Genomic DNA, 26,210 nt, shown 5'->3' with positions numbered 1-26,210 from the left:
AATGTTTGAGAAAGATTTGCTTAGAGAGAGATGCCTTTGAACACTCACTGGGGAGGATACGGAAGAATTGGATTAAATTCTCCCCTTGGTGTTAGAAGGATTTAAATAGATGTTTCTCATGTCTGAAGGTCCCAGCTTTGAGGCAGACAGCAGATGTGAAATGGATGTGTTCTGCCTCTCTTGGTGTGCTCAGCTATCTGGCATTAAAAGGGTGGTCTGGCCAGAAAAAAGCCCATCCCATCATGACTCCAGATCCTTGTTAGGACCTTGCCCAGGAAAGGAAATTTTTGGAAAACCTTTTGGCACTAGTTCCAACTCATAGTGCTGCTTATAATGTGTTAGTCTGTGACAGTTTGCCCATTTTTCTCCCTGTATCCCTAATTTTTGAAGTGTTTGATGTAAACAGTGTGTTGGTTCTTGCTGGGCTGTGTCTCCTTACATTGTTAGTGGGTAACTTCTCCTTTCTTTCCAGCAGGCTGCTCTCCTGCCTTTTCTCAGCATCCAGGTGTACCATTTCCCTATCTATGGAATAGAATCCCAGAATCATTTAGACTGGAAAAGGCCTCCAAGGTCATCAAGTCCAGCTTGTGACTGATCCCCACCTTGTAACCCAGCCCAGAGCACTGAGTGCCACGTCCAGTGGTTCCTCCAGGGACTCCACCACCTCCCAGGGCAGCCCCTGCCAAGGCCTGACCACCCTTTCCTTGGAGAAATTCCTCCTGATGTCCAACCTGAACCTCCCCTGGCCAGGTTGAGGCCATTTCCTCTTGTCCTGTCACTTGTTATGTGGGAGCAGAGCCTGATCCTCACCTGGCCACAGCCTCCTGTCAGGGAAGTGTGGAGAACAAAGGTCCCCACTGAGCCTCTTTTTCTCCAGGTTAAACAACCCCAGCTCCCTCAGCTGTTCTTCGTAGGACTTTTTTTGTGGGTTTGTGGCTTTTTTGTTCTAAATTTCTCTCAACAGTTCAGTGTTGAAGATGGCTTCAGTGCTGGACACCTTTTATCCAGGGCCTCCAGAAAGGCTCATCTATCTAACTCAGAATATAGATTTATCTAAGGTAAAGAAGCTTGCTTACAAAACTCATGATAAGTAAAACTGAAAGTTTTTAATATCAATCATTATGATCTAATAAAAGAATTTAATAGCCTTCCATTGCTTTTTGGCAAGTACTACCATTTTAGTGCTAGATATTAACTCTGAAAGTGATGATAAAAAAAGAAAAAGGTGTTTCTGTTGTTCATTTTCTCAGGATGCATAAAAAATGATACAGCATAAATAATAATTAATGACACCATGTCCATTTGTATTTGTACTATTACAAATTGTATTTCCACCACATAATAACAAATGTTTTAATGACCACTCATCTCTGCTACTGAAGTGCTGAATCATTTCAGTGTATCCTTTGGTTTTCTTCTGTCATTTGTGGGTGTTCAACTGACAAGTTTAACCTCAGGTTGCGTCTGGAAGTTGCTGTTTTCAAGTTGATTGGTGTGTAAATATCTTTTGGTACTTTCTGCACAAATCTATTAAGGTTTATTTAGGACAGACCTGTATAAGTAGAGAATAAAATCTGTGTTGAGTTAATGTGATTACAGATTCAGTGGTAGGGTTTAAAAATAGCTTGTCTCAGTTGGCATTTGATAAAGGTAATTAAAGCATGAAGAATAATGATAAAACCCTTTTGTTCTGCTACTCTCCTGTAGTGCTTCAGGCTTAGTATTTTACAAGCAAAACATTGTTTTCTGGCCTGGAAACCTCATTGTGATGGAAACTTCCTGTCTGGTGCAGAAATGGAAAAAAATTTGTTAATCTCCTCTGAATATGGGGAAGGGAAGAGGAAGGGGGGAGGGGAAGGGAAGGAAAGGAAAAAGGAGGGGAAAGGAAAGGGAAAGGAAAGGAAAGTCTTACCTTTACCTATGTGTACAAAAACCGGGTGACAGGGGCTGGTAAGGAAGTGAGGCAAACACAGTTATCCATTGTGTCCTGGGACACAGTCATAGGACAAAAGGCAGTGGTCACGGACTGAAATACAGAATGTTCTGTTTAATGCTCAGAAAAAACTTGTTACTGTGAGAATTGTGAAGTAAGGGGACAGGCAGCTGAATCTCCGTCCCTGGAGATACTCAAGCCCTGACTGGATGTGGTCCTGAGCAGCCCTGCTGTGAGCAGAGCTTGGACTGGCCAGTCTTCAGAGATCCCTTCCAACCTCAACACCTCTGTGATTCTGTTTTAGTCAAAGAACTCTAAAATTGCAGACGAATTTGGCTGTTCATTTCTGTACTGATAAGAGGTTTTTTTAAGCTAGATTATATCTCCAGGTTTCCATGACTTACTATTTCTCTGTGCTGAGAAAAAAAACCTCATCTGTGCTTATTTTGCTTATTCAGGCAGGTGAATTTATCTTTTCAGGGATGAGATGAAAGTTAAACAAAGGATTCGTTTTATCCAATTTGGCAGTCTGAACATATAATTGAAACAAAATCGTTGATAGAGTCACTTATGAGAAACTACAATTCTGCTGGCTGCCTAGAAAAGTGTCTTGTTCCTATTTCACTGGCTCCACTGCTGGAACGAATTCCCATGTGAAGCAAAAGTGGATATTTAAAGTGCCAAGAGTGTGCAAGTTAGCAGTACGTGGGTTAGAGTACAGTAGAGATTGTCAGGAAGATTACCTTGTAAAAAATACACGTGAATATTTGCTACCTCCTCCTCCTGACTTGCTCTGTAGGTACTAAAGTGACTTCTACTCACTGGGTACCTCACTGCTCACAAACCTTTGTGTGCAGGCAGGCATGGTATACACTCACACAAAGGAAGTGGGAAAACTTTGGAAGACCCTGGCTGCCATCAGGGATAAAAATACTGATCCCCAGCTGTCGTCCTTCTGAACCAGTGCCTCCGGTGAGACCCTGGCACAGGCTGCCCAGGGAAGATGTGGCTGCCCCAGCCCTGGAAGTGCTCAAGGCCAGGCTGGATGGGGCTTGGAACACCCTGGTCTAGTGGAAGATGCCCCTGCTCATTGCAGGGGATTGGATTGAGATGATCTTCAGGGTCCCTTCCAACCCAAACCATTCTCTGATGCTGTGAACTAGAGAGCTGAGCTGGAACATGTTCTCAGCCCACACAGCAAGTGACTTCTGTTAGTCAAGTTAGTAGTGTGATTCCCAAGTGGAATCTTCATTTACTAATTTCTTCTCTTCTCCAAGTCTTCTTGAGGAACTCTCTTCTTGAAGAACTCTAGTCTTTATAGCAGAGGGCCTAAATAGATGCAGAGACAGGACAAGCTTCTTTGTCTGCCTGCAGGGTCCATGCAGGAGGCACAGCCAAAGATGGGGAAGGGGTTTCCTAGAGGACATGCAGTTAGGCTTTTCCCTGGGAGCAGGACTGTTGGCTGTCACTAAATCTCAGCAGCTACTGCTTGGTCTAGAAAAACCTGACAGACCTCTCAGGGGTTCTGAATGTGCTCTGGATGATGTGTGCTGGTGCACTGCCTTTCCAGTGTCCCATCACTGCACAGCACCAGTGTACATGTGTAGAGGACATCTCAAAGGAAAATAGCCCGGGGTAAATGAGATTTTGTTATTCTCACATCTCCTTCGTGAAGGTGAATGGCAGTTGTGTTAGTGTGACCATGCTCACAAAGCTGTTGGTGTGAGTAGTGCATCTGCTGGAAATTTCCCTGGGCCTTAGCTGGCATTTAAAACTGAGTGCAGACGGGGCTGGAACTCCAATTCCCATTCTGCGCCTGTTCGATTTTATAGGTAGTGGAAATAAGTATTTTCTTTAGAATTTGACAGAGCCCCAAAAGCTGGGAGACTGCAGGCAAAATTCAGCTTATAATGCATTATCATATAATGATGCAATTAGCATGATCTTTTGGGAAAACATGAGGACCTGTTGCTTGATTTGGTGGCAGAACACTCAGAATAGATTTGAGCACTGCTGGTGACATTTATGTACAGGCTATAAAATTACTCATTTATTCAGAGATATTGCTATGGTAAACAAAAGGTTATCACTTGATGTTACTTTTTTCTACCCGAAAAGGCTTTGGGCAGCTATGGTTTATGTCAAACCAGTTTTTGTATCAAAGTGATAGAAAATTAGAATTTCCTGTACTAAGAAAATACCAGTGTACCAATACAAACAAGCCGTGTCCTAATTGCAGAAAAAAAGTGCTCGGCTTAAATGACTCCAAGATTTTATAAGGATGGAACATAGGGAATCATAGAAGATGTTTCCCTCTTGACAGACTGCAGATGGTTTGCACTTTGGCCTTCTCTTTCTCCGCTTAAACCAGGCAGTCCTGGCCTTTTCTTCTGTCATAGGCTTCAGCTTTAAGCCATCCTGGTGGATCTCTGCTGCTCCCTCTCCACTTTGTAGTTACAAGAGATGTAACTGATGGACCTGACCCAGGGCATGCACTGTTCCATGTGCAGCACCACAGGTGCTGAGTACAGAAGAATTACCCATGGCCATGATCTGCAATATGGGATGAGCACAGGAGCAAGCAGAGAAACAAGAGTTCTGTGTTTAAAGCATCAGGAATATTGGGGAACCCAATGTACTGAGAAGCACACCATTTAAAAAAATTAGGCAATGTTTGCTTTTTCTGAATCAGTTGATTGCAACTCTACAGGGATAGATTTAGAAATGTAAGAAACGTGTTGCTGAATTTTATATAATTTCTGAATAATTATGTCAAAATCTTTATGTAGATACCACTTTTATTTATGAACAGTGTGGCCATAGCATAGCTGAATCAGTAGCAGTTCTGCCTCTGGCCAGAGTGAGAACAGAATCAAGCCCTGAAGTATTTAAATCAGGAAAAACAAGAGATCAGATATCATAGAACCGTGGAATGGTTTGGTTTGGAAAGGACCTTGAAGCTCATCTGGTTCCAACCCCCTACCATGGGGCAGGGACATCGTCCACTTGACCGGTTTGTCCAACATGGCCTTGAACGCTTCCAATACAATGGTTTTTTCCCAAATTAGCGATGTTACTTGGCAGTGCCGACAATAACTTCCTAGTCAGCTTCAGTGCAGTGTATTTCACCAGTGAAATCCAGTGTTCCTCAGCCACGGTGGTCACACGAGCTCAGAGGGGTCACGTTGTTCCACGGGATGGGCATTACATGAAGATGTTCAACTGCAGGCGTGCCAACAGCATGAGGGTTGCTTCTGAAATTCTGAAATTCTGGATTACTCTGGAAGGGAAAAAATGCTTTCCTGTCATCTTTTGTCTTGCAACAGCACTAACAGGGTCTGCCCCAGTGTCTGTGCTGGCGTGGGGGTGGTGGACAGAGCGAAAGGGCAGGAGAGGGCAAACCCCTGTCTGATAACTCTCTCCAGTTTCTTGGTGCTGACTCATTCAGAACATTAGATTTAGCTCCCCAGCTGGATTATTTTCGGCTACTGCAGTTGATATTTGAGGTTTATTTTTACCTGTTACTTATTTCTGTGAAACTGAAAGCAAGGATGGTGTCATTGTGAGGAACCGTGTCTGTACTCTACAGTAAGAGAAGCGCCCGCACACACTGTGCAGTGTTATTAATTGTACTTTCACAGATTCTCTTAGCATTCATCCTGTTTCTGTACAGTAATGACTACCAAAGCAGCAGTTAATTACAGAGGTCCCATTTTTGCTGCTCACCTCATTATCTGTGCCTCGCAGTGTGGTCCTGCAGGCCTGGCAAGAGGTCTGGCCGTCCGCTGGCAGCACAGAGACCGTGTGGGATAGGGTGGCAGATGGCAGCAGCACTATTTATAGCTCCAGCCGGGCTGCCCGAGATGAGTGCTGCCCAAAGAGTCTGTCAGGGTTGTTTTTAGCTATTAGGGCACCAGGAAGGCAATTTCAGATGGGGAAAAAAGAAAAAGAACTCAGAATTTGCATTCCTCAGAAGTCACCCTGGAAACGCCAAAGGCTCGCTTAATATCGATTCCTGCATTTTCTATCCAGTGGAAGCTATTTTTTCCTCATAATCTCTGCCCCATCACCACTGGTTGCCCCGAAATGTTCCAAATTCAGCCTGCTTCCAGCTTTGTAGCCTTGGCCCTGGCTGAGCTGGAAAAATTTATTGTGCTGCGGAAGTTGTGCTGCCATGGCAACTCAGGCACACAGAATTTTAATTGTGAGGCACAATATATATTTATGAAGGTAATTAATAAAAATGCTAACAGGCTGTTTTTATTATATTAACAGTATCTTTTGTAATGTGCTTTTCACTCTTGTTTGCACATTAGGAGTTAAGTGAGGCAGAGAGAGTTAAAATTACTAATTTTACTGTTTCCATCATGAATTTTGGGGTTGTGTTTGCTTTATTTTTTATTTACAATCAGATCAGATGAAACATGGTTTTGTTCAGTGTTTCACCTCTGTGTGTCTGGTTGATTTGGGGTTTGGTGGCACATACATAAAAAGCTGTAAGAGGTATTTCATAGAATCATTTCATACCAAAGCAGTAGAGCTTGTGCAGTCCTGCAGATCCAGGTGCCTGGCTGATAGAAGCGTGTGAGGAGGAAGGATAAGGAGAGATTACCTGAAGTTTTGTATTATCCAAGGAAACTTCCCTTACCTTCCAGCTCCTGCTGCCTTTCCAGTGCTGTGCAGGTGTTTGCCAGGTGCCAAACTGGGTGCTGGTGCTGTTGTGCCAGAGCCTCCCTCTGCTCCCCTCAGTGCCTGCAGCAGCACAGCCGTGTTTTCACGGAATAACATGGAACTGGAGACACAGGGTTGTCGATAACTCAAAATGGAGGCATAGTGCACTGTGCCTGATCTGTGCTGGAGGTGAATTTTCTTGCTTCATCTTATTGACAATTTATGCCTATTGTATGGTTGTTATTGATTGGTTTGTTGTTTTTTTTTTTTTTTTTTACTGTAAGCCATGCACTAATTCTGTCTTCTTTTGAGTAATAGTATTTGTTATGAAGTATTCTAGATTTTTATTTTAAAAAGAATTAACAACAACCCAATTAAAATACAGATTTTTTTCATTTTGAATTGTATGCAGCACTGACATAGTGATCTAGATGGGGTAAGTCTGTTTAGTTATTCCAGGTTTTCCTTGTTTCTCTCTGACCCTGAAGCATGAAGATTTTAATTCTGTAGCTGCCAGCAAAGTGAAATGTCATCTAAATCATTACCATAATTTTTCCCATGTATGTCCAATATATGAATTTAAATGCTAATGAGGGTAATTTTTTTAAAGTGTGTTGCCTTGTAAAGTTTCTAATAAAATTAACAAAACTGAACAAGACTTTTTCGTTTAAAGATGAATGGTATGATACCAACTGATCTTTATATTGGGACAGGAAAGTTACCTACAATTCAATTCAATTGTATCTCTATATTTCATCATTTGCTACAGACTTTCTCAGATGTTCACAAAATACTACCTCTGTTATAAGACACTGTGCATTTATTGTGCTGTCTAAATGATTTTATTGCTGTGTGATAGCTTTAAAATGGATGGGAAAACAAAAATACATTCTGCTCATTAAAGAGTTGTGTATCAAGTTCGACTTCATTAGTTTTGATTAGGACTGAGTCGGTGCCATCTGTGCTGTCAGTGTTGTACATCTTTCACAGAAAAGATGAGAGATTGGAAATCCAATTCTCTGCTGGTGTATTGCCCGCTTACTTGGTGTGGTTTTGTACAAAATTGACTTGGCTGGACTCCATTTCTTTGTAGCTGAGGTTTTTATTTTTGGCTTCAGTTACCTGGAAGAGGAGTCTTTGGCCAAGTTTTGATCTTCTGTGCCTGACCGGTTACCATGTAAATTTTTTTTTTTTTTTTTTTTTTTTTTTTTTTAAAGCTTCAAGTGTGTTGGTTTCAATGCATTTTCAAGATGAAGAAGCACCACGGTGTGTTGCTGCTGCACGTAGAAATACATTAGAAGTATGGTCTGTGATAATACTGAAATACATTGAAAACTAGTTAAGGGAGGAAAAAAAATAGTCAAATAGTACTGGCTGCTAGAGATGCACATGACTTTCCTGAGTAGAGAGCTAAACTAGTATTATGGGGAGCACTGCATGAAGGTAGGAGGCACTTAAATCTCCAAGAGGTGTGTTAATGAGCTCCTGATGAAGCAAACCCAGTCTCTTTGTTGATAACAGGTGTCCATTCCTACATTCATCAGACAGAATTCTTCATATATATATATATAAATATAAAATTTATATATATATTTATATATAGATAGATTTATTTACATATTTAAATGGTAGAAGTAAGCCCAGCAGGTACACAGGTAATGGGGAGAGTCTGTGTCACAGCTACTGAAGAATCGTGCCAGCTCCTGCCTGAGCTCTTGTTTAGGGAAGCAGCTCCTGTGCCCTGTTCTTTCCAGTACTTTCAGTTGCAGAGGATCTTTAAACTTTGTCCTCCATGAGATGTGAAGTGGCACAGAACTGCTGCTTTTGGTAAAGGTGAGAGTGAGTTCCTTGAGAGCTCCAGCTGCTCTGAATTGGGGTGGCTGCAGTCCTGACCCCTGGCCTGCCCTGCTGACTGTTCCCACCTCCTCTGCTTTTCCACTGCCACTGTAGCTCATGTGAGCAGCCAGGAAGAGTCATCAGGGAGCTGACCTGGATGGAAATTAATGCTCTATTTTCCTCTGGGGTAGCTGTGGCCTAGATTAGCTCAGTGTATGATCAGATAAGTGCTGGTCCTGGCTTGGGGGAGTGTGTGGGATGCGTAGCCAAGGGGAGGGGCAGCACAAGCCATGCGCAGTGCGATTGCCATGTGCTTTTTACAGTGCTGGGATGCAGCATTTCAGAAGGGGATGGCTAATCGAGGCAGAGGTTAATTTGCTCTTTGACTTGAAATGATGCTCAGTATGTTTAATCCCCTTAATTTCCAATAGGATTATGATTTGTTTTTAGGGTTAAATTGCCATCACTTGGCCTCACAAAATTAGTTCTGAAGTGTAAAATACAATTCTACAAGTTACTGACTTTAGTTCTTGTGAGTGGCTATGCAGGGTGGAGCTGCACACTTTTCCATAATGGCAGTTTTATCCTTAGAAACTAAACGATGACTTTCATGCTACAGACACTCCTTGAGGTCTTGAAAAATTCCAGTAGTTTTGCTGACAAAAAGTAACCACAGAACCCAGGCAGTATCTTTAGTGATTTCAGTCATTCCCTGGTGCTTCCTTTAAAAACCCCTTAAAATGTGGATTTTAGACAACTCCTGGATGCAATTTTATTTTGACTAGCTGGAGTAAATCCCCTTCTTGGCTGTGTGGGAACCTCTGAGCAGCTTCATGTGTTCCCAGCACTCAGTAATTGCAGCCTGCTGGTAAGAGCTGCTCTTCTCCTCTCTCTGGGAGCCAGCTGGAAAATAAGTAGTAAGCCTAACGAAGCATGAAGAACTATTGGCCTACAAATTAACAGTTAAATACTTAAGGGTCTGGGCTGTTGGTTTGAGGGGTTTTTTTTTGCAAACTTCCTGAAAGACATTTTGTTCTCTCAAAAAACATCTCTGCAACATCATTGGCTATTCCTAGGTTATCCACTGGAAAATAGGTGTGAAAAATGCATTTGCTTTGCAGTGATAGTAATGCACTTTGGTCTGCATTTCAGGTGTGTTCAGTGTACTTTGAATGTAATATTTTTGTGTCAGTCATCACTTTTGTATTATTTTGTGAAGACAGAGACTCCTGCCAACTCTAAACACCTGGTTTGCTGCTTCACCCTATGATGGTCAGTGCCAGGGGTGAGTGATGCTGTGGGTTATCTTCACCCACATTAGTGTAGTTTGTGAGTGTTTATTCCATATTTTTCTTATTCTTGTCCAGAGGTTTCCCAGCGCTGTTTATTTCTGTCTTGCAAGGTTCCTCCTATCATGCTGTCAATTATTGATGAGGTCTGCTCTTGGAGCATTTATTTGTTATGAATCATTTCAAAGACAAATAAAAGACCCCTCTGCAAATTTAATGTATTGCCCTTTTGCAGTGTGTTATATTGCTTTCTTGGAACTGTGCACTGGGAAGAACAATCCAAAGCAAAAGCTATTTTGTTTGAAGTTTTATCATTATGTGTGGGGCTTTTTTCTATGAAGCTACAGTATGTGACATATTTTGCATGACTAAGAATTACAGGAATTACATGATTTGCAAATGGAATAACAAATACTTTGAAGTTGGTCATTTATCTATTAGTATTTTGATTGTATGTGTTGAAGGACATACAAGCCAAAGATCAGATGGATTGTTTAATTACATGATGGGCCTGAGAATTAGAGGCTGTCAGTGCTGTGAGTTGGATTTAACTCTTCATAGCCCAGCCTAAAATGTGCTTCATGGAGGAAGGGATTATCTTTAGGTCAGCTGGGAAACAAGCAGAGTTAATGTCTCCTGGACATGGTGAAACTGCACTTCCTGTGTGTGTTATCAGAGCAAAGGTGGAGGCTCCATCTGCTCTATACTTAGTTTTAAGTTATCCTTCAGGTGAAATCAGGAATTCTTAACTTTCTCCCCCCCCCCTTGATTTGTGATGAGCTCTTTGAACACTAGAGTATATGAAGTAATATAAGGCAATTTAAAATTTACATTCATCATATATTACATATGGAAAATCCCTGGAGTTTTAAACCTGGAACCTTACCTCCCCCACTTCCCCCCCCCCCCCCCCCCCCCCCAATTTCCATATCACTTTAATATCACATTTTTTTGATATGTAACTGGCACTACTTCTCAGATTGGGCAGAACTTTTAAGTCATTTTTCTACTACTTGCTTTGAAACAGCAAATTTAGCTTCAGGAAAACTATAGACATAATTTTTAAATCTGCCTCGAGACTGAACTTCTATGTTTTGTCTTTTTTCCTATCCTACAAAGCAAGGCTGAACTAAAAATAACAAGCTGTGAACTTAAATATTGTTAACTGCTGATTGAGCCACTGTGGCATTGCATTGGGTTTTAGGACCACCAATGTGCAGGGAGATTTAATGGGGTTAAAAAAACTTAGATAAAAGCCTTTTCAATTATAAAACTGGAATTATCTGTTAAATTTATAGCTCCCTACCTTACACTGAGACATACATAGTAATTCATTTATTTAAATTTTCATTATGAATAGAATATCCTAGTTTTCTGTTAGATTTGGAAGAAATTGCACATCAAGTCAAATACTTTTGGAATCTTCGGTGATAAAATATTTTCTGATTAAAAGAAAACTTGAGTAAATGGGCACTGTCATGTAGGAGAGCAGAAGGCTGAGACACTCCAGGTGTTTCCTGGACACAAATTTTTTGGTTTTCCTATAAATAGAAACCTATGTTTATGCTGACTGATGCTTTGCAGAAAAAGCTGCAGGTACTTTATGGAAAACTTTGTACCATTTTGTGTTTAGACTCGGATCTGGTTTTATCTAGTTTTGATGTTTTCCATCTCTTATATTCTGTCTTAGTAAGACATTTATATAATGGGACATTAATCTTTTCCCTCTGCTTAATCTCTGTGAAAAGCTGTAACCTACTTTCTGTAACAGTAAATTTATTTTTCTTTCTTGGTCTCGAGAAGGTGAAACTGCTGTTGAGACTCAACACTCCTAATGCCCTGATCAGCATTTGTTCTGTCTGTTGAGATAATGAGTCTGGATTTTGCAGGAACAAAGTCATTTAGATGGATCATTAGACAAGATACACCTGCCTTTTGGGTCATAGTTATAAAACAGTTTGGGGAAGTTTACAGTGCCACAATGCACATTAAAGATGTTCACCATAATGCTGTCCCATAGTAATTAGCATATCCAAAAAGAAATGTGCTAATTTTGTCTAATTTTTTCCTAAGCAGGGGTCTGTTAGTGACCCACTAAGCTGGAATTGTCCTTCTGACTGTGCTCTGTGCTTGTCTGGGCTGTGTGCCCTCAGAGAGTTTGCTGTGATCTGGAAGCCTCTGCTGAAGATACCACACATGAGTTGTAAGATGAGTGAGTGGAGGTGCATTGTATCTTTGAAGTTTTAGAGTAGAACGAAATAAAGTGGTTTGGTTGGAAAGGACCTACAACAATCATCCAGTCCAACTGAATATTCAGGGCTGACCAAAAGGTAAGGTTTGTCATCAGGGGCATTGTTCAAATGCTCTTTACAGCCTGAAAAGCACTGGATGCATCCTCTGTGAGGCAGCAGCATGAGATGCCAACCACAATGGGTTCTGCAGCTTCATCATCCTTCTGCTCCGAAGATCAGGTTTTATTACAACCATGTAGTGGGATAGCTGTGTTGCAGTCCTTATGAAGACTTAATACAATTCTTTGGCATTTCAAATTTTCTTTTTCACTGTTTCTTACATATGGACTAAAGTTTCAGCAACTGCCAGCAGCACATGCAGCTGGTATTAAATAGGAGGGAGACCCCTTGAGTGAGGAGAGATTTCAGGTTTCTCCCTGCACTGAACTGAGCTGCTTGGCAGGTTTGTCCTCCTGACCTGAAGGCATTTCCAAGATAATGTTTGGCCACTCTGCCACAGTCTATGACAGGAGAGTCCCGATCTCACAAATTTGGTGTGTGGGGTTGTTTGTATCTTAATTCAGATGCACTTCATATTTTAAGGAAAGGGTGTCAGCTCTCCTGCTAGTTGGTACTTTTTTTTTTTTTTTTTTTATTAACTTGTTTGCATATGTGAGCAGTAACAATAACTTTTGTAAAGTAGTTTTCTCCTTACTTTGCCATTGGGAACAGAATGTATTTGAGTATCATGTGATGTTCTTCAGGATTTACTTAATCCTTTGGCCACGCTATGTGCTTCTTGAAAATGGTGATCTACACACTCTTGCAAACCTATCCTGGAATAACCTGGTTTGGAAGGCACTCAAAAGGATCATCGACTCTGAGTCTTAATCCTCAAGCTCTAGTTGGGACCTTCCACTACAAGGGGTATCGTGCCACTGACTGACATCAGTGTGTGGCATTCAGTTTGAAAACAGTACTAAATAGTAAAACAGAACACAATAAATTGCTTTTTATGTTCGTGGTTGAACTTTTCATATTTAATGTTCTAAACCTTGTGTGGATCTCATTTTTATAAGCCAAGTGGCCCAAAGTAATATAGTCTTATTAGTCTGTAAATGCACAGATACCAAAAGGCTACTCTGTTTTCCAGGAAGAGCAGCCTCTGAAAATAGAAAAAATATAAACTGCGTGCAACTCAAAGTACTGCTCACATGGAAATGTGGTTGTTACTTATAAATGGGTGGAAATGCATAAATGAATGTGTGATGTTACAGAGATGTGGGTTAAGAGGTAGTAGAAATCTGTCTTTATTTGTGATTATCCCTGATACACATTTATGCACTTCTAAGTGGCTCTTCCAATTGATATTTCCTTCACTTTGTGAGGTAACAGTTGGCCCTGGTGGTAGAAGTGGCAAATACTCTATTAAAGCCCTGTAAGGGAAGTGTGAGGGAGCAAAGGTGCCACAGATAAGGAATTATGCAATGGAACCAAATGAGATCTTAAAGAGTCAATTAAGAAACACGAAGGGGAAGTGTAATGCAAAGACAGCAGTGCTTGTTGGGCAGAGTGCTGGGTATCTGTGTTCATTCAGGAATATCTGTAAGCATCTGGATCAGAGACTACTGCAGTGCACACAAGGCTTTCTTCAACAGTTCTTTTTAGCTGTGATAATTAAGTACAAGAAGTAAGCAGCAGTGTCCAAAAAAGTCAATATCCACTTAAATAAGTACAAAGATAAGCAACTTTAAGAAGTTTAAATTTTAATCGCCATCAGTATATTGTAGGATTTGAAGAGTTCTTGAACCAGTAGGATAGCTTTAATAGTCTGGTATATGTAATACTCAAAAAGTAAAAGCTTTTTTACTTCTCTAGCTGTAACTAGATTTTATGAAGTTCTGTAGCTTGCATAGTGTAAAACCAAAACTGATTTTCACGGATTGAAATGAAGATATTTGATTTGTTCCTTTATGAGTCAATGAGAACTAAATACAGTCTGTCTGGTACTTCCTTCATCTCCCATCCTTTATCTTGTTTATTTCTTCTTGTTCCTCTCCATTTCACCACCTCTTCTTGTCTTCATTTCTACCCCTTTCTCTTTAATTCTGTTTCCCTCTCTCCTGCTTTAGATTTTACTCTGTCCTGTGTTTCAGTCCCTGCTTGCTGCTCATTGCCCACTGACTCTTCTGTACAGTGAGAGTCCAACAGAACTTTTTTCCCCTTTGCTGTTGACCATAATCACATTCGTGAAGCACTTGAGGTGATTTAACCACAGATTGAAGCCTCTCCTTCACTTCAGGCAAATATACGTAGCATACAGTAACAACATTTCATGAGAACTATTTTGTCTAGAAATCCAGAAGGGAAAAAAGAGGAGGAGGAAAAACAAGATCAAGGTTTCACGTCTCAACAAATCAACCCCTCAGTGTAACCTTGTCCCTGTGTGGTGTCGCTCGTTACGCGGCAGAAGCGCTGCCCAGCTTGGAGTGAGCGTTTGCAAATAGCAGCTTACCTTGATGTCTCTTGATTTATGAGGAGTCCTTTATGCTGGCACTGTGGAGAAAGCCTCAGGAGCTTCAGGTTTCCTTCCAGCCAGCCCTGCTGAGCCATGTAGGAGGTCCCCTTTGTGCCTTTCTAGTTTCCTGTCATTCCTGATTGCGGGATGCCCTTTTTGTTGCTGCTTCTGCCAATAACACCTTAGATGTTCCTGGAGGTGAGAAGGATATGGTGATGTGGAAGTTGCTAAGTCAGTTTAATTTCCTGGAGATTTTTTTCCATGTGAGTTTTGGAAGTCTTTGCAGCACAGCCTGGTGCATGAGAATTAATTGGTGGTGGATACAACCTTGTTTAACAAATGGGGAAGGGATTTCTTTCTGCTAAATGTAGTGACCTAGAAATCCAGTAAAGAAAACCCCCAAATCATAAAATTGCATTTAATTGATGGTGATCCTTGAAAAGTATTGTAGGAAAATACGCTTCCATCCAGCTGTGGGGCTTTTCTTGGGGGGTAAACGTAATAAGTAAGTAAGTAAATTTAGCTTTACTTAAAAAGTTCATGGTTGCTGGCTTTTAATGTAGACTTTAACATCCTGAGTTACATAAATGAGCCATGTTATGACTGCAAATGCCAGGAAGGTGCTTCTGTGGAATTAAAAACAAGCACTGTCACATTGTATTTTTTCAGAAATACCCTTTACATGAAGAGATTAGTGTTTCTTTGTAGTTTGTTTTCATTTTATTGTTATAACTTTGCTTTACTCTTCCTTGCCTGGGAGGGTTTATACTGAAATGAGTTAATTGCATCTTGTGATGATGAGAGCAGCTGGTTTTATGTATCTCATGGTTATTCCTTGTTTCTTATGGGATGGGAAATCATTGATTTTCCCTTTTGTATTGCTCATTGACAGAAATGTCAGAGGTGCCAAGGAGGCAGTGGTGGTTCACTTAAAATTAGCATATTTAAACAGATCCACTTTTTTTTTGTCACGGAGAGTGTTTGCACAGACATCAACAGAAATTTTGTTCATTTCTTACTTAGAAAATGAGGGGAATCAGTAACAGATTATTGTGAAGTAACAGGATTATGTGTAAACCCAGATAAGATCCCCATTAGAGTCAGAATAATTGGAATAATTAAACTTAATCATTAAATGAGAGATGGACATAGGGTTCCTTGATTCCTGACAAGCAGAGAGAACTGCTGCAGTATCCCTAAAATCTAGTTTTTCCTATACAGTATCTGTATGAAGTGCTTAAGAAATGGTCAAATACACTAAAAAGCAGTAAATAGAAGACTGGTAACATTTGAAATTTATGTTTGGATTATTTTTGTGTACTGTGCTGTCTTTTCACTGTCTGGTCTTCATGGTTATGACCCATATGTGACCAGATAAATACTGTCTGATGTCAGTGCTGTATTGATCTGAATCTGAGGAGGCAATCGAAAGTGAATTCCAGTCTCCCAACAACAGGAATAAACTGGATCAATATACAAAAGCAAAAGTAGAGTTTCTTGTGGTGATTCACACGTTGCCCCCACAGGTCCCAGTGACGTGCAGAGGTCTGCAGCACGGCCCTTCCTTTGTCCTGTGTGGTGCTCTTCTCCCCGCTGGGAAGAGTGGGCTTCGGGAACTCGGGGAAGCTGGATTCAGAAATCTCTGTAGCTTGAACATGCTGGTTTGCCTGGGAGCTGGAGACACAGAATGAGCTGGTAGGCACCCTTAGAAACTCCAGGAGTCCGGCAAGGGCCAGTGAGGAGATGGAGGTACTGGAACATCTCTCCTGTGAGGAAAGCTGGGACTGTTCAGCCTGGAGCAGAAGAGGCTCAAGGGGGTCTTATCAATGTGCGTAGATACCTGGAGGGAGGTTGTAAAGAAGCCAGAGGCAGGCTCTCCTCAGTGGTGCCCAGCGAGAGGCACACAGGCAGTGGGCACACAGGAGGCCCCATCAGAAGTTACAGAGAAACTCCTTTACTGTGGGGGTGAGCCAGGACAGGTTGCCCAGGGGGATCGTGGAGTCCTCACCATTAGAGACGTTCGAAAGCTGCTTGGACATGGTCCAGGACAACAAGCCCTGCCCTGCCAGGCAGGTTGGACCAGATGACCTCCAGCAGTCCCTTCCCAGTCAAAGACTTGTGATTCTTGTCCTTCCAGTATTTTTCTTCATTAGTTCATCCAAAGCTGTATTAAAGACTTGTAGCAGCAAGCTCAGATACTGCCAACTCATTCTAAGCCTAGGCAACATGTGCTTAAACCTACTTTTAGCTCTGTGTAGTGTCCCTGTGTGCTGCATTCCCTCTCCTTGAGACGAGGAAGGGTTAAAGGTCTGTAGTCTCCCTGTATCAGCGTCTCTGAATTGCTCATGCCCGTGCTTCGCCTTGCAGGCAGCTGCAGAGATGCACTCGCAGTACGCCCTGCCTGCTGTGGCAGCGCTGGTTCCTCTGCAGACACCCGGGTGGTGGATGCAGGTTCAGCAGCTGTCTTCAGTGTCTCACACACTCGGAAGGATTCAGCTAAGAATTGTAGAGGAATAGGACTTCTTAAAGTAAATTTGTGTAAAAACCAGGAATAAAATAGATAAAGTGTTACAGGCACTGATAAACTGGCCTTACCTAACTTCTCCTTTTAGTGCAGTGTTAATGGCATCTTCGTAATTGCTTTCACATTCTGACTGAGGCAGGCACAAAACCCGTGTGCTTGTATTTTTCTCCTTTTCCCAAACCGTCAGGCTGGCCTTCATCTTCTGCCAGGCACTGTTTCCTTAGTCTGGAGTAAAGATTACATCTTGTTGAAAAGTGATTTTGATCTTTTATGCTCCCAAAGAGCCGGAGTCTTTGGTCTGGAGGTCTGATGTCAGTGTTGAGTGGTGCAAAGGGCTCTCAGGTCAACAAACCCACTGGCTTTTGGATTGCATATAAAGAGAATTGAGAAGATTACTCTGTAATGGAATCTAAATAGTCCTGGAAGATGAGTGGTTGAAAAAACTATGTACTTCGAAATAATGAAGTTCCATTGCAGCAAAGAAAAAGGTAAAGGTGATGTTGTCATAGGAAGTATAAAAGTGGGGTGTCCAGGATATCAAATGATTGCTGAATTACAGATTGCTGAATTGTCAGGGAGTGGCTCTGGGATGTAACTGCGTTGGGATGTAAACATTACAGGGCCTTGCTGGAGTGTTTCTGCCTGGATTATTGGAAGAACTCCATTGTTTAAGAAGATGAGGGACAGGAGTTTCATTTTTGAAGAAACAGTCTGTGCACTTCAATGACTACAAGCTTAAGGAGCTTTTAAAAGACAATATATTGGCAATTCTTTATCTGCATACTGCTGCAAGGCATTTCCTCCTTGTTAAAATCAGTGGCACTGAATTGGATAAACCCACAGCATTTTCTCTTTTTATTAACGTTTTGCTAGCAGCAAGCAATACCAGATGCCAAAGGTCAGGGCGTGCTAGCAGGGTGTAGCTATGAGTTTTATTGGAATTCTGTCTTAAACCCAGCTTGTAAAGGACAAGTCAAGCAACTCCAGAAAACGAGACTTGAACTGGCTGCATTGGTCATGTTATCTTTTGATGGCAAAAGTAGGCCTAATTTCAGAATTTGTAAAAATGTGTTGAAAGAAACCCTGACTAAACAGACATCTGCTTGGTCAGTAATGCTATAGGAAACTTACCTTCTAAGACACAGGGTTTTCTTTTTAAAGATTTGGGTTTTTTTAAGAATTACTGTATTTTGGGCGGGTTATACTTCTTGTAGTGAAATTCTAGGCAATTGTTAAAAATCGTAGCAAGTTTTAGAGCACCATCAATTGGGGTAAGTAAGTAGGAGTCGAGGTTTCAAATACACCACTTCTTCCATTTCTTGTGAAGTTTCACATGGATTTTCCACAACCATCTGACACTGGGGCAGTTAAGTACTGTTTGTCAGAAAGAGGCCTTAACCTTTCCTCCTGCTTCTGGAAATTACCCTGCCTTGGTGGTAGAGTCAGAAATACTTGAATGTCAAATTGCAGATTGATTACAAGAACATTTTTTCTGATCTTTATAAATATATTTATGGCTCTACCAGAGGAGACATAATCAGAAACCTAATCTAAAAATCAGCAAACCAGAAAGAACTTGGACAAAATTACGCGCTACAAGGATGAATCTGTTGGTTACCTTTTTAGTGTTTGTCAGTTTTACAAACTGTCTGCTTGTAAGGTAGTGCCTATACACATATCAGAGAAAAAGGTGAAATGGTCATGAATAAACTGGGTAATATGGCTTTTACTTGGGCTAATCTATCCTCATGTCCTCCAGAGAGCCAGCCTTGTGGAGTACTAACCATTAAAAACCGGATCAAACCTCAGACAAAATCCGGTGCTTAAACAACTGTCTCCAACATTTAACAAAAGAATGGTTGAAATTTTATCTGCTAAAGATCACATGACCCAAATAAAGCCCCAAACACAGTAAAATAGAAATTGAAATACTGTGCTGTCTACAAAAAGATGCGCCAACTATGCTTTGCGTGGGAAAAAACCAGACCCAAACCCCATCAGGTGGTGGACAGAGCGCCCCATCTCTTGTGGGAGATCAGGGAGCTTCCAAGCTGAGTGCCTAAGAGTAACTCTGAGTTCATAGCATTCCATGCCAGTAGTAAATATCAAGCCTGCTACATTCAGAAGTTGACCTCTTGCCCAGTAGCACAAATAGTGTTTTTCTTCTGTCAGCAGCCTTCAGAGAGGATATGGCAGAGTAAGGAGAATAAATTATGTATCAGTAGCATAGGAGAGAGTGTGTACAGAATGGGAGAGGGAGAAGGAAAACAAACCACAAAGATAGTAAAGGTCATGGATATCTTTTGTTTTTCAGAACAAGAGAGTTTAAGCAGAATTGTTTTGTGTCTAATCTAATTTTGTTGTGATTTTTATAGAGAAAAATGTCATCTCCTCTGTTGCTGATTGATGGTTCAACCCTGCTGAGGGCAGAGCTGTTTCTGTCTTACCTCTGTGACTGCTACAGTACAGAATCCCAGAATGGTTTGGTTTGGAGGAGACCTTACAGACCATCTCATTTCACCCCCTGCCATGGGCAGGGACACCTTCCACTAGACCAGGTTGCTCCAGCCTGGCCTTGGACACTTCCAGGGATGGGGCAGCCACAGCTTCTCTGGGCACCCTGTGCCAGGGCCTCCCCACCCTCACAGGGAGGAATTTCTTCCCCATATTGCATCTAACCCTGCCCTGTGTTAGTGTGAAGCCATTCCCCCTTGTCCTGCCCCTTCAGTGCCTGATGCAGAGTCCCTGTCCAGCTTCCTTGTAGCCCCTTCAGGTACTGGAATGTGCTGTGAGGTCTCCACACAACCTTTTCTTCTCCAGGCTGAACAGCCACAAATTTCTCAGCCTGTCTCCATAGGGCAGGAGCTCTAGTCCTCATATCGACTTCGTGGCATCCTCTGGACTTGCTCCAACAGTTCCTTCTCCTTCTTAAGAAGGTCATCACAACACATCACTTTGTTTTTTATAGCTGCCTACAGAATAGTATTGACATAGGTATTAGTATTATTCTCAGACTCCCTTTTCCTTCTACACAGTCTTTAAGAACCATGGAATTGTCATTTTCTGTCACCCAGGTCTACCTTGTCCAGCACCTTGTAGCTAAAATCTATCAGCAGCAGCTTCTGAGAGGGTTAAAAACCTCATGCTGGACAGGTGGTCAATATATCCTCCTCATCCTGCTCCCAGGCAGTTTTAAGATTGATTTAAGTTTTGAGAGAAACTGTCTGTCAGGATGACAGGAAATGGCTTCAAGTTGGGCCGGGGCAGGTTTAGATCAGGTATTAGGGAATTTTTTTTCAGTGAAAGGATGATTAGGCATTGGAGCAGACTGCCCAGGGCAGTGATGAAGTCGCCATCCTTGAAAGTGTTCAAGAGATGTGTGGATATGGCGCTTGAGGAAACGATTTAGCAGTGAACACAGCAACGCTGGGTTGTCAGTTGGACTCAATCTTTCTTAAAGGTCTCTCCCAGTCTTAATGATCCTCTGTGATTCTGTGAAATACTTTGACAGCCTTCCAAAGTGAGCAGCATTTCCCATTTCCTTGGCAGTCGTGTGGGTGATGCAACAGTTCCTAACAAGCTCCTGGCTAGTGCAGTCCTGCTGGTAATGTATCTAAAAGCAGCAGAGTCCCAGTCTCACTAGCTTTTCAACAGGTAGAGAGCTGTCTGTTTAGAAGTGATAGGTGTATTTGCATTCCTGGTATAAAAAGAGGCATGTTGTAGATTGTTTATGAGGATCCTGTCTTGGGAATTCTCCAAATTTGGCCACTACCATTTGGTCAAACACAGCTTGAGAAGAATGGGACATAATTTGATAAAAGATGTTTACTTCCTTTGGGCAGAGCTATATTAGTAATCCAAACTGATGAGAGAAGAGAGACTTCAATACTAAATTTAGCTCCAGGTGTGACCTGCCAGGGCTGCTCAGATACAAACTATTGATCTGGCCCTGTGTCCAGGAAGCCTTCTGCTCCTTCTGCTTGTGGAAAGCAGTTTTGTCCAAAGAGCAATAAATACAGCAGACAGCCAGAATTTGCAAAGTTCAGCTGACCAGGGTATTTACAGAATTTACCTAAATGCTATGTTCACTTTCAGTATATTCATATGTAACTGTTAGAAAGAAAAAGAATAATACTCTGGTTTTTTCTCAGTTTCTGTTTCTCTGTTAATTGGTACTCTCTGAGTGTTAGATGCTCTCAGTTGAATAAAAGCTGATGATGATTGAGAGAAAATGTATTTATAGACAAGAGCTGAACTGCAAGGTATGTGTTACAAAAACACTACAGAAGGAGCTGAGCATAAGCCAGACATCATCTTTTATTCAATGTCTTTTAAAGGAAGAGCTATTGATTTTTATTTTTTTTTCCAAATACTGATTAGTAGGGAACCTGGGATTTTCCTGGATCACACATTCTACTTGGAGGGTTATAATGCATATGGAAAACGAGGAGAGGAAAGGGATTGATGATATGTATAAGATGTGTTGGCACAGTGTGCTGTCAGATTTCCCTGAGAGCAGGAATTTGGTAGGACATCAGTAATAACAGGGATCAGAGCTACGTGCTAGGTGTGCAGATCATTTCAAACCCATGCTGACTGACCTCATCACTTTCGTGTATTCTGTATTTTCTGCCTGTTTGTGATTGTGTGTTAGAGGGTTTAAAGTTAATATTCATATTCCCATGTGTGTGTGGAACTGCACAGAACCACAAAGAACTTCAAGGAACAAAATAAATAATATGCCAAAAATATGTTCCTTCAGCAAACACTTGGGTACTGAAACAATGTCATAATGTCAGTAACATGCAGCTGGCAAGTCAGTGTTTAAATTTATGGCTTTTCAGGACTAGGAGACGGTTTATTGAGGGTACCTCCATCTCTGGGTATCAGCAGAAGGTGTGTTTTCACATCCTGGCTAAACAAGTGGTGAATGTCTGTGTTGGCCTAGGAATTTTTACTTTCCATACAACACATAGCAAAGTTCCAGTATGTAATCCTTAAGAAGCATGACACACCCGATTGCCAGGGCATGGTAATTTTAGTCAGTGAAAGCCCATTTTGATTTTTTTTTTCCCTTTTCTTACTTTTCTTGGTACTCTGCATCTGGCTTTTTTTTTAGCTAGTGAGGAGATGAAGTACAGGCAGGACAATGTGATGCAAAATCAGCTGTTTCAGCCCCAGGAGAGATGCAGACCTTTTAAATGGGCCAATCAGGTGAACTTGAACTGAGTCTCCAGCACAGAGAATCCCAGACTGGTTTGTGTTGGAAGGGATCCTAAAGCTCATCTCGTTCCAACCCCCTGCCATGGGTAGCAATACCTTCCACTAGAAAATGCAAATCCTATTTTTGTGTGTAAACACATATGGTAAAACCCAACTTGAATGAGTTTAAGGTTAGAGATTGTTGGAGTGGAAGCTCCTCCGGACTCAAGCCCAGAGGGAAGCCAAAGCACGGGGGTTGAATTAAAACCTTTGGACAAGCTGAGATGCATGAAGCCACACCAAAGTGAAATAGAAATACAGATTTTTAATCTTTAGTAGAAATATATGCTGAGTGCCTTAAACATTAAAAAGCTGCAGCAGAGACCTTAAACACAGTTCTTGCTGCAGCAGTGTTACCTTTTCACAGAATTCTTTACTTTAGACAAAATCTAGATAGAATTATACTGTTCACATTTTTTAGATGGAATGTTCACATAAACAATAAGAGCTGATAGAAACTGTATACACAAATCTGTGTAATACCTATGTAACACTGGTGTAAGGCTTAGGACTGTTAGAATTAGATCAGGATAGGTTAAGAAAAGGAAAACTAGAATCGTGTGTTAATCTTATTGGTCAGTTAGCAAATATAGTCCACACTTCTGTTAGAAAAAATATATGGAGCATATAGAAGAAGATGTTTTTGCCTGCTGTTGCTGCTTGGCTTTATCATGTAACCCCCTTCAAACTCTGCCTTCAAGAAAGCTGTGAGACTGTGAAATAAAGAACTTAGCAGAGCAGCAGCCTCCTCTGCTCTCTTACCCTGGTCCAGGAAGAAAGGGCACCCCATCAAATGCTCAACAAGAGAGAAGCCTTTGGAGGTGAAGTGCAGTATGAAAATTGCCTGCTTGTGTGCATAATGCTGCATTCTTGATCACACATAGTTCTGTCATTTTGGGCTGTTTTCTTCCTGGGATCTCTGCCTGGTTGTGTACACAAGGAATAGTGCATATCTAATGAGATGCTTTACTTTTCTTTTTCTTTCCCCTTACTGTTATTGCTTTGTGTAACCCTGTGCCTTACTAGACACCATACAGATCAGGATTTGAGGCTGGAGTTATTATTCTCCTATTTGGCATTTGTGCAGGACTCATCACTACAGTATTTCAGTGCTTCAGATGTTAATTGATTTTCATAACACCCCACTGAGATGGGGAATTATTATTAACCAGGGAAATGGAGCACAAGGAGATTGAGGTCCGAAGTGCTGCTCGGTTTGAGTGCCAGGTTTGAGACACCTGTTACCTGGTTTATCATTTATTTACTACTCACATTAAACCCATGAATTCCTTTAATTGCAACTGTAATTCTGCATCTCTCCATATTAAGTCAGAAGTTGTAATGCAGGCAGCTGCACAGTGAGGAAAACTCGGCTGACTGCTTTTGGAGTTTTTTTCATTAGGGATGTCCCTGCTTTCATAAAAGTAATTTTGGGTAAAAGTGGGGCAAGTACTGAGTCTCATGTTACGCCCCAAGAGATTTCTCTTTCTTAATAAATTCTTCTGGCTGATACAGTGCTTATTCTCCAGTTCTTGGAACACGGGAAACAAGGCTCTACCTCCAGTGGTCTCTTCTGCTCCCTAATTGCAGTTCATCACCAGAGTGGGTCTACTTGTGACAACAAATGAGTAGAGGTTCTTTTGGGAGTGTGTGTGAGATATTCTTAATTAAAAAACAATTCCTGAAGTACCTGCATAAAGATTGCCCTGAATTTCTTAGTTGTGATTGCCTGTGTACCCTTAATTTTCTTTAAACATTTATTCAATACAGTTTTCTCTTCTCTTTGTTTTATTTCTGTGTTGATCTGCCTTCTGGCATCAGCTGCCCATGTTCAGCAGCTTCTTGATAGCTGGGAATGGCAGGAGTGTCAAGGAGTCAGCATTCCAGTACAGTTGCTCCACTGCAGAAATTCAGCTGTTCTAGAAGAGAGACAACTCGAGGCAGAACTCGTTCAGTAGCATGGCAGCTGTCATAGCATTGACATGTGAAGATAATTCTTTTCCTCAGTAGAATTATTTTCTCTGAGTTGGCAGCACTGAACTGAATTTTAGAAGTAAGATCAATAGAACCCTGAATGCCTTGATAGCCATCTCACCATACCTTTTTTTCCTGGTAAACTAATCATGGCTTTCAGAGGAATAAAAATGGTCTGAAAACCTAAATTAAGGTGTCTGTGAACTCATGTGCTTTGGTACTTGAGAACAGTGCTATCAACAAACTCTACCTGGAAAAAGACAGAAACTTACTAAAGTATTTTTGATATATTTTAAGAAGTAGTTCTATGCTGATCTTCTCTCTAGACTAATGCCTTGGTTTTCTTACATGATGGGTTTATCATACTTCAAAGAGAGATTGTCTTTTGAGGAGGAGTTAATTCTGCAGTCTTTGTGTGTAGATCTTACTTTGGGCCCATTTAATTGTTTTCCTGTAGGTGTTTTAGAAGCATCTTTTGTTAATAAGGCTGAACAAAGACTGTTTCAGGCTCCTTTTAACTCAGTAAAAGCTACTGTGCATTTGGGCCTTTACGCAAATATTTTTGGCCCTACCTTGGGCATCCTCCTTGTGACCTTCTGTGTGCTCAGTTACACATTGGCTTCCCCAGTCAAGACAAGAGATGTACAGGGCAGTCAAGCTCAGTGTCTCAGCTTGACCAGAAATCCTTGTGTGTGCTGGATGTTGTGGGCTTCCTGGAACTGTCCCTGGATCTTCTCACGTTCGTGCTGAAAAATGCGTGTCACACATTTCTGTAATAGATCCTGAAACGTTGCTGGTAGATCCTAAATGCTGTTCCAGGCATTTTCTCACAATTTAACTGAATGGTCAGGTGGATCTGGGAGGCAGACTGCAGTTATCCAGCCTCTCTGGTATTTGGAAGCCGTGTAGATGAAAATAATCATTAAAGAAGTCTGATTAGAGAACTGCTTGTTATAAAACTTTTGTTATTAGTCTGTGTTTTGTTGCTCATGATTCAGACAGTGGGGTTAGCTTTGGTTGCTGATAGTTGCACAGTGCTTAGATGTCCTGAGAATAATCATGATAACACGGTGAAAGCATAAAAACGTGTTTATTTTCTCCAGTGGTTCCAGTTGGCATAATAAAAACATCACCTTTCTTTGTAAGCTTTCCTTTTCATAGCACGTAAAAATATGCCTGGCATTTTAGAGGGCTGGAGCACCTCTCCTGTGAGGAAAGGATGGATGAGAGAGCTGGAGGTGTTCAGCCTGGAGAAGGCTCCAGGGAGACCTCAGAGCCCCTTCCTGTGCCTAAAGGGGCTCCCAAAGAGCTGAAGAGGGACTTTGGGAAAGGGCCTGGAATAACAGGACAAGGGGGAAGGGCTTCCCACTGCCAGGGCAGGGGCAGATGGGATATTAGGAAGAAGTCCTACCCTTTGAGGGTGGGGAGGCCCTGGCACAGGGTGCCCAGAGAAGCTGTGGCTGCCCCATCCCTGCATCTCTGGAAGTGTTCAAGGCCAGGTTTGATGAGGCTTGGGATGAGCTGGTCTAGTGGAAGGTGTCCCTGCCCATAGCAGGGGGTGGAATTGGATGAGCTTTAGGGTCCTTTCCATCCCAAACCATTCTGGGATTCTATGGCTTTACAATACACAGATCACATTGCTTTCTGGTACTAGAGGTATTAATGTCAAGCAAAGGGAAAGCTGCAGTTGAGCTCACTGAACATTAGAACATTGTAATTGGACAAATTAATGACAGCCAAGAGTCAGAGAAGCCATCAGCTTTAGGGAGGAAGCACGAGGTGATGTTTGAGCTTCTGGCATCCATTTCCTTAGGTGCCACTAAGGGGAATGGAGAAATGCAGTGGTGGGTTTGCATCTCTGGGGCAGCCTGATCCACCCCAGGGGGATTCCTTTGAGTGTTTGGCTACAGAAGGATCCAGAAGGGAACTGCAGTTGGGAATTGCTGTAGACTTCTGGCTAAGCCCTCCAGGC

General features: G+C 41.7%; 1 protein-coding gene across 7 annotated transcripts in view; it reads left to right on the top strand.

Moving 5' to 3' along the window:
* RABGAP1L (RAB GTPase activating protein 1 like) overlaps positions 1–26,210 on the top strand; it is a 242,364-nt gene that overhangs the window by 103,829 nt on the left and 112,325 nt on the right. The window lies entirely within an intron of this gene.

Source organism: Corvus hawaiiensis, chromosome 9 (genome assembly GCF_020740725.1).
Source record: "Corvus hawaiiensis isolate bCorHaw1 chromosome 9, bCorHaw1.pri.cur, whole genome shotgun sequence".
Lineage (NCBI taxonomy): Eukaryota > Metazoa > Chordata > Aves > Passeriformes > Corvidae > Corvus > Corvus hawaiiensis.
The sequence above is the reverse complement of the archived record's forward strand: the minus strand, read 5'-3'. Positions and strand labels throughout refer to the sequence as shown.